The sequence below is a fragment of the Propithecus coquereli genome, unplaced genomic scaffold (assembly GCF_000956105.1).
Source record: "Propithecus coquereli isolate 6110/MARCELLA unplaced genomic scaffold, Pcoq_1.0 Scaffold58, whole genome shotgun sequence".
Lineage (NCBI taxonomy): Eukaryota > Metazoa > Chordata > Mammalia > Primates > Indriidae > Propithecus > Propithecus coquereli.
In genome coordinates, this window is record NW_012151729.1 from 7,208,218 (window position 1) to 7,220,037 (window position 11,820).

The window sequence follows — 11,820 nt, forward strand, 5'->3', positions numbered from 1 at the left end:
TTGCACTAGTTTGCAGTCCCTCCAGCAATGTATGAGTGTTCCTATCTCTCCGCATCCATGCCAACATTTATTGTTTGGGGACTTTTTGATAAAGGCCATTCTCACTGGAGAGAGAAGATGCTTTCTTAGCTGAGACCTGCAGTGGCCTGGGGTGGCAGCCCCCGCCCACCATGTACTTCTAACCCTGCCCTTGGAGGGGTGGAGTAAAGAGAGAAGCCTCTTTTGCCCAGTGGCCTCTGGCAGCGCCTCTCCCCAATTCTGGGGCTAGACTTGCTTGACTTCCCCCACGGCAGGGCAGACCCCACCCTTGGAGGAGGGTAGAATGAGAGAAGAGGTTTTCTGGACTGGATCATGCATCAGTCTGAGGCAACACCCCTTCCCCAGCCTGGCAGGGCAGGCTACATCCTTGGGGTTAGGGAGAAAGGAGAAAAGTCACTTTCTCTGTGTGACTGGGGTGAATTGAATCTGTGGGACATTGGAACTAAGCAAAAGGGGATAGACTGTTTAATTGGACCAGTGGGTTGGTCTTGATCATCCGATAAGAACATAACACTAGGGTTCTTGCTTGGTGCCCAGGCTGCTGGCAGCTTTGGGGCTTGCAGTCCAGGAAGGAAAATCTTGGCCAGAGTCCTCAACAATTGCACCAATTGACACCCCCCACCTGGGGCTGCCTTGCAAGTGTGGCAAAAGAGCCCTGAATTACATATTAGCAGCTCTCCCCTAGCAGCAGATCAAGCAACCACAGAAGTATATGCTCTCAGGCTTGCAGGCACCGGTTGCTCTTCTTACCCCACCTAAAGCGACAATAGGGCTCAAGTAACCCTTGGGAGTGACAAGTCATTTCCCAAAGATTGGGGCACTGGTATTCCCCATTTGGGGGTTTAGAGCCCAAAACAAAGGTATTGGAATACTTTGATAATCGATTCCTCCACACAAACTACAAGCAACAAAAGAAAGAGTATTCCCATAGCCCAACACAGTGCTTTCCCTCTCAAACTAGCAGAGGGGAGTGGAGTCACTCATACAAGAGTGATTCACCACCTGGGAGACTAAACAAGGGGTCCAGACTTACTAATTTCCTTTGGCAAGAGGTGAAGACAACAGGTCAGAGACAACCCAACAGGCTAAAACACCTCTAAGGCAATACAGGACCAGAGTGCATCTCCCCAGCACTGTCAAGGAACATCCCTTCGGGGTTCCAGAGTTAGGCCATAACCCAGGCCCAGCACCCCCAGTTCTTGACAAAGTAGCCTGATGAGAAAGAATCAATGAAAGAACACTGGAAATATGAAGGATCATAGAGAAAAGTCTCCCCAAAACAAAATACTCAATCTCCATCAATAGATAACAACTTACATGATACGATTAAATTGACAGAGGAAGAATTCTGAGTATGGATTGTAAGAAAACTCAATGGAATTGAAGAGAAAATAGAAACTCAACATAAACCACAAGGACAACATAGGAAATGAATGAAAAAAATCTCTAAAATTGAAATACTATGGAAAAATGAAACAGAAATCTTTGAAATGAAGGAGGCTTTCAAGGAACTTCAAAGCACAGTGGAAAGCCTCAAAAACAGAATGGATCACGCAGAGGAAAGAATCTCAGAACTTGAAGATAATGCCTATGTACTAAACAAATTGGACGAAGAAAACACAGAAACAAGAGACAAGACCAAAACATACAAGAAATGTGGGATTATATAAAGAAGCCAAAAATAAGAATCATTGACATCCCTGAGAGAGAAGAAGAAAATATATAAGGGCTGGAAAACTTATCTCATGGAATACTGGAGAATAATATGCCTGGCCTGGCCAGAAGTCTAGACATCCAGATACAAGAAGTACGCAGAACTCCTGGGAGACTGAATGTGAAAAGGCAATCACCACATCATGTAGTTATTAGGCTGACCAAAGTAAACACTAAAGAAGCAATCCTCCGAGCAGTGAGGTGAAAGCAGTAAATAACCTACAAAGGAAAACCTATCAGACTAACTGCAGACTTCTCAACTGAAACTTTACAAGCAAGAAGAGACTGGGTGCCTATCCTTAATCTTCTAAAACAGAATAACAGCCAACCTCTTGCCTTTTCCAGCTTCTAGAGGCCACCTGCATTCCTTAGCTTATGGCTGGCCTCTTCCTCCATCTCTAGAGCCACCGGCATAGCATCTTCAATTTACTCTCTGACTCTCCACTTCTCTTTCATAAGGATCCTTGAGGTTACATTGGGCCCACTGGTTAATCCAGGATAATTTCCTCACCTCAAGACTCTTGCCAGGCACGGTGGCCCAAGCCTGTAGTCCCAGCTACTTGGGAGGCTGAGGCAGGAGGATTGTTTGAGGCCAGGAGCTCAAAACCAGCGTTGGCAACATAGATTCCATCTTTTAAAAAAAAAATTAGCTGGGGTGGTGGTGTGCACCTGTAGTCCTAGCTACCTGGGAGGTTGGGTGGGAGGATCTCTTGAGCCCAGGAATCTGGGGATGCAGTGATCTGTGATTGCACCATCGCACTCCAGCCTGGGCAACAGAATTAGACTCCCTCCTAAAAGAAGGGAGAAAAAAGATTCTTAATCACATCTGTAAAGTCCCTTTTGCCATATAAGATTCTAAGGATTAGGACATGGGCATTTTTGTAGGGCCATAATTCTGCCTACCACAACTGGTGATATTTGTGAGAAAAGAGAGGATGTTTTAATGGAACCTAATTTCTTGCTTTGGAAATACTCATTCAGTTTCAATTGACAAAAATTGCTTTTGAATTGGATGTGGACTAGCTAACTGTAAAATTGTGGGAGAATTGTGAAAATCTAGAAGGATTCTGCACTTGATTGCTTTAGAAGTGTCTTTATGTTCTTACTTCATCTAGGAAAACAAACTATAAATCAGAAGATGCAATATGGTTTTGATTTATGGAAGAAAAGTAATACAGAGAAAAATGAGTATTATTTTTTAAAGTTTTCCCATTTTAAGATAAAATTCTTCAGTTTCTTGGTTAACCAGCCAACTGTCAATCCTAAGTGTGTCAGATAGTCTCTTATATTATTTAAGCCAACCCATACCCATTCCCACTTCTTCTATTCTTAGATTAGAGAATAAATTTACTTTGGTGATTCTTTATGTTTTGGTTGGAGTCTTGGACTCCTTTGAGAATTTGACAAAAGCCAAGACTAACCTTGAAAAACACCAATACAAACAATTTTTTCCTTTCTGTTTAGTACTTTGAATAACAAGGAGTTTAGTTATTATATTCTTCAGTTCTTGGTCCACTATCCTATTTTATTTTATTATTTTCCTCTTCACCTCTTATCCCTATTTTCATCCCCACTCCTGTACCCTCCTCCCCATAGATACCCTCCCTATTTTATTTTATATTTGTTCTTGGATAGTCATGTATTATTGAAAGACAAATAGTGTTATTTTGCATATTCAACATTTCATCTACAATTTTAGGTGATTTTGTGCATCTTCTGAAGGTTGTCTTTGGATACTAGAGGGTCCACGGGTCCCAGGTCAAGAAACTTTATCCTAAATCTGCACTATCCAATACAGTAGACATTAGCCTCATGTGACTGTTTTAAGTTACTTAAGATTGTATATAATTAAAAATTAGGTTTCTAACTAGCCACATTTCAAGTGCTCAGTAGCCACATGTGTCTAGTGAATGCTACCGTATAGTACAGTGCAGATATAGAACATGTCTATTATCATGGAAAATTCTATCGGACAATACTTAAATGATCTATAAGAATTCTCCCAGCTCTAACACTAAGGATTATTTAAGTTAGAAATCTTTTCTCTACCTGGCATGCCTTTGTGATTGAGTGGAATAACTCATTCCTCAAAAATGTGTTAGGGAGTCCATGGTAAAGCAGATGGGAGACGGGCTCAGGACATAAAAACTGTGAGCAATGGCTCTGGGTCTAGCAAGATACAAGACTGCAAAATGTGCCCCTAATCAGTTGCTCTCTGGAGGAATTCTACACTGACACAACTGCAGTCCAGGAGGCCATCAGTATAAGCCCTAACGTTTAAATAGAACACTTCAGAATTTGAAAACCTATCTAGTTTTAACTGCCTTCAGTGACAGTGTTATTGTAATCATTGGTAGTGTCCAGGCAGGCATGCAGGTGTAGCCCATTACCAGGAAGAAGACACAGAAGGTAATGTAGAACAGCTTTTTACTTTCTTCATTGAACCACCTTTCAGCCTACATAAAGTCTATTTGAGGAGATCATTCAGAGGCTTCTGCATTCTTTAATTTCCTTCTCTCTTTTCTATTCCTCAGGATTCTGATTTCTTCCTGGAATCGGGGACATGAAATCTTCTAGTCTAGTCCCAGCTAGGAGGGAAAAGGTAGACCCTTATGGCCTGTTCCTCCTTTTCAGATTCATCATAATGGAGACATACAAAATCTTTTCTTTGCTAAATTTGATAACTCCTCATAGAATAATTTCAACAGGAGTGAGGGATACAAGGAACAAAGAGAAGTGAGGAAGAGAGAAATGATCTGCCATGTTATGATTTTACTAATAATCTCATTTTACTAATGAAGACATTAAGGCTAAGAAGAGTTCAATGTCATGCCCCAAATTATTCAGGTAGTAAGGGTTTGTGCTCTGTATACAGTGCTCTTTTCCATGTCATACTCGCTAACAATTTGAAATAAAGAGTTCCACAGTGCCCAGACCACTCTGATGTATGTCTATCTCTCTGACACATTGGCTCATTGGATTCCAGCCAGGATGCATCTTAGTCATGGTGAATCTTAGGAATGGAGCGACATTGTGGCTGAGGATAGGCACTAATATGAACATTTTCTATGGCCAGTAGTTGTGATCAATGGATCAATGCATGGATCCTTATGTTCACAACTGGATATGTCCCAAGAACTCTGAGAATCCCCAAATTTATAGCAGATAATTTCCCCTATAAAATTCTACATACTTTATGAGCATTAGTACATATGCAACAATGTAGTAAAAGTTGCCATGTAATACGTGATGTAGATGTTGAGTCTTTATCTTGGCTCACTCACAGGTAAGAAACTTGCTTTTGTTCTCCCTCCAACTAGCCTCATCCTCGTTAGCACAGGCGATTCAAATTTATGCCTCAGCAAAATTACAAATGATTCCTTGTCATGGATCTTCATACCATGTACGAACAGTTAAAACCACCTTAGTTTGGCATTTTGGCAGTGTGCTAGTCATTAGTGCTGCTCGTGAAATGTTATCTTTTCTCTACCTTTTGGGCTTATGGTAGAATTGCACTTCCCTTCTTTAAAATTGGGCATGATTATGAGAATTACGTTGGCCAATGAAATGTTATGAGTCACTTCCAGACAGATGCCTTAAGAACCAGTGTACGATTTGTGTGGGCAGAGCAACCTCCCACGGTTTGAATGAAAACCCTAAGTGTGAAAAGTTGGTCGGTGACAATGGCTTGAGGTAGAAAGCTGTCAGTGTGAAAAGCTACAGCTGATGTCAAAACTGGGCTGAGGGGATTAGTGCAGGACAATTCTGCTTAATCTACATAGTGTGTAACCACCTTACTTTGGCCTATCCATTCTCTCGGAGATAGGCACCTTGGTGGACTCCAGCTTCCTGGTTCTGGTCCTGAATACAGTCCTCCAATGGACGTATTATATTTATACATATAGATATTTATACATATAGATATTTATACATATACATATAGATATTCACCTATCTATCTATATCCATTCTCTCTCTTTCTCCCTCTCTCTGTCTCTCAGTCATCAATCTGTCTGTCCATACATTCATCTCCAGGAGCGGAATTTCCGACAAGTGTGACCAAGACAACCTTAATGTTCCTCCGAGCTTAACTAGACTTCAGCATCTTCCTGACTATAGAACACTGACCTCCCTTTTCTTAGAGCATTTACTTTAGAAAACATGCAAGTGTAAATTCTACTTAAATTCTTAATTCTCATTCTGAAATTCTTTCCTTTGAGATGTAAATCTTCTACAACCCAGAAATATCTTTCTCAAGGACTTTGGAATCACCCATTTGAAATGTAATAATTGAAGGAGAAAGCACCTGTCTATGTGGGAGGGTAGAAGCCTAACTTCAAAAAGTTACAATGAGCAAACACAGATGACCTAATCACATCGACCACCCTCCCTGCTAATGTCCTTGAATACTTTTCTATTAGCTCACCCCAGCATTTAAAAATCTTACTGCCTTTTGTTTCAGTGGAGTTGAGTTCAATCTCCTTTTACAATAGTTTTGAATAAAGTCTTTTCTGCCATTTTTGATGTGTCCAGTGAAGTTTTTTTTTTTTAAACGGTGAGCATATATTTGACTAAGTAGGCCAGTTTGTTATCCAGAATGGCAATACTGATTTATATTCCCATACTTACTTGTTAGCAATGCACAAGGGTTCTTACATCCCTGCATTCTTACCAACCCCAAGAATTATTCAGACTTCTAATGTTTGTGAGTTAATAGGGGTTAGGTGATATCTCATTGTATTTAAATGTGCATTTCTCAAATTACCAGTGATTCTGAGCAACTTATTAATATGTGTTTGTTAGCTTTTATGGTTTCCTCATCTGTAAATTGCCTTTTTCTTTCTATTGGAATTGCTGTTTTCTTGTCGCATTGAATTCCTTTCATATTCAGTCATGAACTTGTGAATTTTAGACATTTCGAATCCCCACTCCCATGCTTTCAATCATCAGTGAACTTTGTGTTGTTATTTGTCAAACAGAAATCCACATTTAAAAATGATTTATTTTGAACTTCAAACTTGCAGAAAAATTGCAAAAATAGTACATAAATACACAAAAACATATATTATTTACTCAAACTCACCAATTTTAACATTTTATTCCATTTGCTTATCATTCTCTCTCTCTACCACACATATACACATATACTCACATCTTTTTTTAATATTTTTGAAGAACCATTTGCAAAAAACTCACAGGCATTATATTTCTTTATTTCTCGTTATTTAAGTGTGTTCCCTAAAGATAGGAACAAGCTATAACAGAGTACAAGTATGAAATCTGGATGCTTAACTTTGATTCAGTAGTATTATCTAACTTTTGCCAGTTGTTTCAATATTGAGTTACACAGCTATTTTCCCCCTGCAATCCAGGATTCTACTTGTCAGGGCTCCTTTGTTTTCTTCCTTTCTCTCTTCCCTTAGGAGTTTTAATCTTTCATGCCCTTAACATTTTATTTTTTAGACTGTTCCTAAGTTTGGGTTTGTCAGATGTTTTTTCATGATTATGATTTTTTTTGACAGCAATACTATAATACAAAGGTAATTGTGTTCTTAGGGCCTCATGTCAGGGGATGCATGATATCAATTTATACCATTACTGAAAGTGTTAACTTTGGTCACTTGGTTAAGGTCAGTCCGCCAAGGACCATTTTTCCCTTTGTAATTAACTACCGTCAAATAGACACTTTGGAAAAATTTTGCATGTTGCATTTGTCACTTATCAATATATGTTAAACTCACTGCATATAAACTCACAGAGATTTCCCTTATTCACAGAGATCTCCCTTATTTATTACAAATGCGTAGCATTCCATTGTGTGTAGGTATCATAATTTATTCTACCAATCTCCTATATATAAACATTTAGGTCATTTCCAATATTTTGTATTTACAAATATTGCTGCAATGGATAACCTAACACAAACACTTTTTTTTTATTGTTGGAGGTATATATTCAGGGTAAGTTTCTAAAATTGAGATTGCTTGGTTAAAAGGAAAATGCATATGTAATTTTGTTAGGAATTGCCAGATTTTTCCAGCACGAGTTGTGTTATTTACATTCCCACCAGCAAGGAATGAGAGTGTCTCACAAGCCTTGCCGACAGAGTATGTTGCCAAGATTTTTAATTTTTTGCCAATCTGATAGAAGAGAAATGGTATCTCAGTGTAATTTTGTTTGCATTTCTCTTATTATAAGTGAAATTAAAATAGTTTCACAGGATTAAGAGCCATCGTATGTCTTTTTAACAGTTTATTTATTTTTTGCCTTTAATTCATTCTTCCACTGATGTTTCCCCCTTTAAGTTTTGTTTTTTTTTTTTGAGACAGAGTCTCACTGTGTTGCCTGGGCTACAGTGCCGTGGCGTCAGCCTAGCTCACAGCAACCTCAAACTCCTGGGCTCAAGCGATCCTCCTGCCTCAGCCTCCCGAATAGCTGGGACTACAGGCATGCGCCACCATGCCCAGCTAATTTTTTCTATATATTTTTAGTTGTCTGATTAATTTCTTTCTATTTTTAGTAGAGACGGGGTCTCGCTCTTGCTCAGGCTGGTGTCGAACTCCTGAGCTCAAACAATCCACCCGCCTCGGCCTCCCAGAGAGCTAGGATTACAGGCGTGAGCCACCGCACCCGGCCCCCCCCTTAAAGTTTTAAAAATATATTAAAGATAATAGCTTCTTATCTGTGATACGTTTTGCAAATATCATTTCCTCATTAGTCATTTGTCATTTTGCTTCTGGTATTCTTTTTCCATGAATTTTTTTTTACATTTTTATTCAGTCAAATTTATTTATTTATTTTTTGAAACTTGATTTTGAGTGTTAGAAACTTTTCTTGTACTCAGGTTATAGATGAATTGAATCATATTTTCTTCTAATACTTAATGGTTTTATTTTTCACACTTAGATATTTGGATTCATTGAGTTTATTTTTATGTCTTGTGTGAGGAATGGAGTTGATCGTGTCTTTTTCCAAAAGACTATACAGTTATCTCAGCACCATTTTAAAAAGATTCACCTTTGCCTCAGTGGTTTGACAGCCACATTTATTGTATGTTAAATTTCGATATCTATTTGGGTCTCTATTTAGGCATCCTATTCTATTCTATTGCACCAGTCTGTCTGCCTATTCATGTGCCAGGATCACACTGCTTGGATTATAGAAGTGTTATAAAAGGTTTTAATCATCCCTGGTAGGGCTGGTCTCTATACATAGTTTTGTTTTTTCAATATTTTACTATCTGTTGATACATGATTATTTTTCTATATGAACGTTTGTTGCAACCTATTCAGCTTCAAAAAAAAGGCTTATTGGTATATTTATTGTCATTGCCTTAAATTTATAAATTAGCGTGGGGGGGAAGTGATCTTTTTATGTTGTTGTGTTGTCCTATCCAAGAAAAAAGGCTATCTCTCCATTCCTTTAAGTCTACCTTTGTGTCTTTCAGTAGTGTTTTTAAGGTTTTCTCATACAGATTTGTATTGCTGCATAACAAATTACCCCTAAACTTAGTGGCCTAAAACAACATCATTTATTATCTCACACACTTTCTACAGGTGAAGAATTTAGGAGTGGTCTAGCTGGGTGATTCTGGCTTGGAGGTCTTTCATGACGTAGCAGTCAAGATGGTGGCTGGGGCTTCAAACATGTGAGCCTTGACTGGGGCTTCCAAGATGGATCACTCACATAGGTGGGGAGTTGATGCTGGCTTGTGGCAGGAGGCCACAGTTTCTGACCACGTGGTCCTCTTCATAGGGCTGCGTGAGTGTCCTCACGACATGGCAGCTGCATACCTTCCACTGGGTAGGTGATCCAAGAGAGAGAACAAAGTAAAAGCTATAATTGCTGTCATGACGTAAATGTTGAATGTCACATAACATCATCTCCACGATATTCTATTAGGTACACAGACTAGGACTATTCAACGGAGAGGAGTCTATACAAAGGAGTGACTACATGGAGAGGATTATTGGGACCATCTTGGAGGTACAAGTCTTGCACATATCTGTAGTGTTTTTATGTTAAATAAGATCTAGGCTTCAGAATCGTGTGTGTGTGTGTGTGTGTGTGTGTGTGTGTGTATGCATGTATTTTATATTCATGGATTTCCCATATTGATGCATTATTGGAATAAACCCTGCTTGGTCATTATGCATTATTTTCACAGTGTAGTGATGAATTCTGTTTGCAAATAAATATTTACTATTTTGGCATTAATATTTATAAGCTATATTAGTCTGTTATTTAACAATTTTTTTGACTATCAGATTTTATACTTCTTCATAAAATGATTTTGGAATTTCTCTTCATTTTTTGTTTTGAAGCAATTTTTGTAGCATTGGGACTATCTGGTTATCGATAGTTTGGTAAAATTTCCTTGTGAAACCTTCTGGACCTGGTGCTTTTTTTGTGGCGTATAACCTTGATAAATTTCTCTATTTTTTTCCTATAAAAATTGCTCCATTTAAGCTTTCTAATTCTACTTGAGTCAATTTTCATAAACTGTATTTTTTTCAAAACATTATTCATTTGGTACTGGTTTTTAAATTTATTTACATGGAAGTGTGCAAAGTAATCTCATGATTTTAATATTTTCTTCTGTTTCATGGCCATTTCCTTTTTATCATTTGTTATTTTATATATTTGTGCTTACTCTCCTTTTTTCTTGATTAGCTGAACTAGTGATTTGTCTACTTTATTAATATTCTTCAAAGCACCAAGATTTTGATTTATTAATTAGAATTTTTGAATTTCTCTTCTCTACTGCATTAATTTTCACTTTTATCTATTATTTCCTTCTTTTTGCTTTCTTTTGATTCACCTTGTTCTTTTAAAAACATTTTTAGTCTGAAGTTTATTGATATGTGTATAAGTCAATGATTTTCTTCTGCTTGCTGCTTAAATGTATTCCATAGACTTAGATAAATAGTGTTTTCATTATTATATTTTAAAAATTATAAAATTTTGGCTTATATTTGCTCTTTTACTCAAGATTTAAAATAAGAAATTTAATTTCAGGTGAGTTTTCTTATTTTTAAATATTGTTATTACCTATTTTATTGTGTTATAATCAGAGTGGTGTTTGTAGTATTTCTTCTCCATATGACTTACTGATTCTTTTTTTGTTACCTCATATTTGATAAATTTTGTAAATGTTCCATGTGTGTTTGAGAGGAAAATTTATTTTCTATTATTAGCGTTTAATGGTTGGTGTGTTTCCATAAGGTCTATCTTATTGAGAATGTTGTTTAGGTCTTATATAGCCCTATTAATCTTTTGTCTACTTGACCCGTGTTATACTGGGAGTAGCATAGTAAAGACGATTACTAGTGTGCTTCTGTGTATATCTATTTGCTTCTCCTATAGTTTCTGCTTTATAAAGATGTTTGCTCTATTATTTGTTTCATAAATGTTCCTAAATGTTATAGCTCTATTTTGAATTGCAGATTTTAGCATCAAAGTATTTTTGTTACATTAGAAGTTTTTTTTAGCTTGCATTCTCTCTCATCTGATACTAGGATTGTGAACCCTGCTTTCTTATTAATTCCATTTGCCTGTTATGTCTGTGTCCATCCCTTAAGAGTTAGCCTTCTGAATCACTTTTTTTTTTAGGTGTAACTCTTGTATTCATCATGGCTTTACTATTTCTTTGTGAGTTAATTTGGAAATATTTTTCTTTTAAAAGATAAGTTAAATCAATTTGCAATTATTAATATACTTGTTATATTGGGTCTATACTCTGTCATTTTATCTCAGTTATAATTACTATATAATTACTATGTGACTTTATTACATTTTCTGTTTCTCCACATGATGTGTCTGCTCTTTAATTTTTAAAATTTATTTTGGTATTAGGGTTAGGTATTCAGTGATAACCTTTGTACTTATGCTTTTTAAGAATTCCCTTTTCCACTGGTTAGCCTTTGTCTAGTTTGTCAGTTTCTTATGTATCCTTTGACTTCTCCCTTTTATCTGTACAATAGATGTTCTCAAAATGTGGCCCAGTGGGAGTCTCTGAAATCCTTTCATGAAATCTGTGAGATAGAAACTATTTTCATAATAAAACTA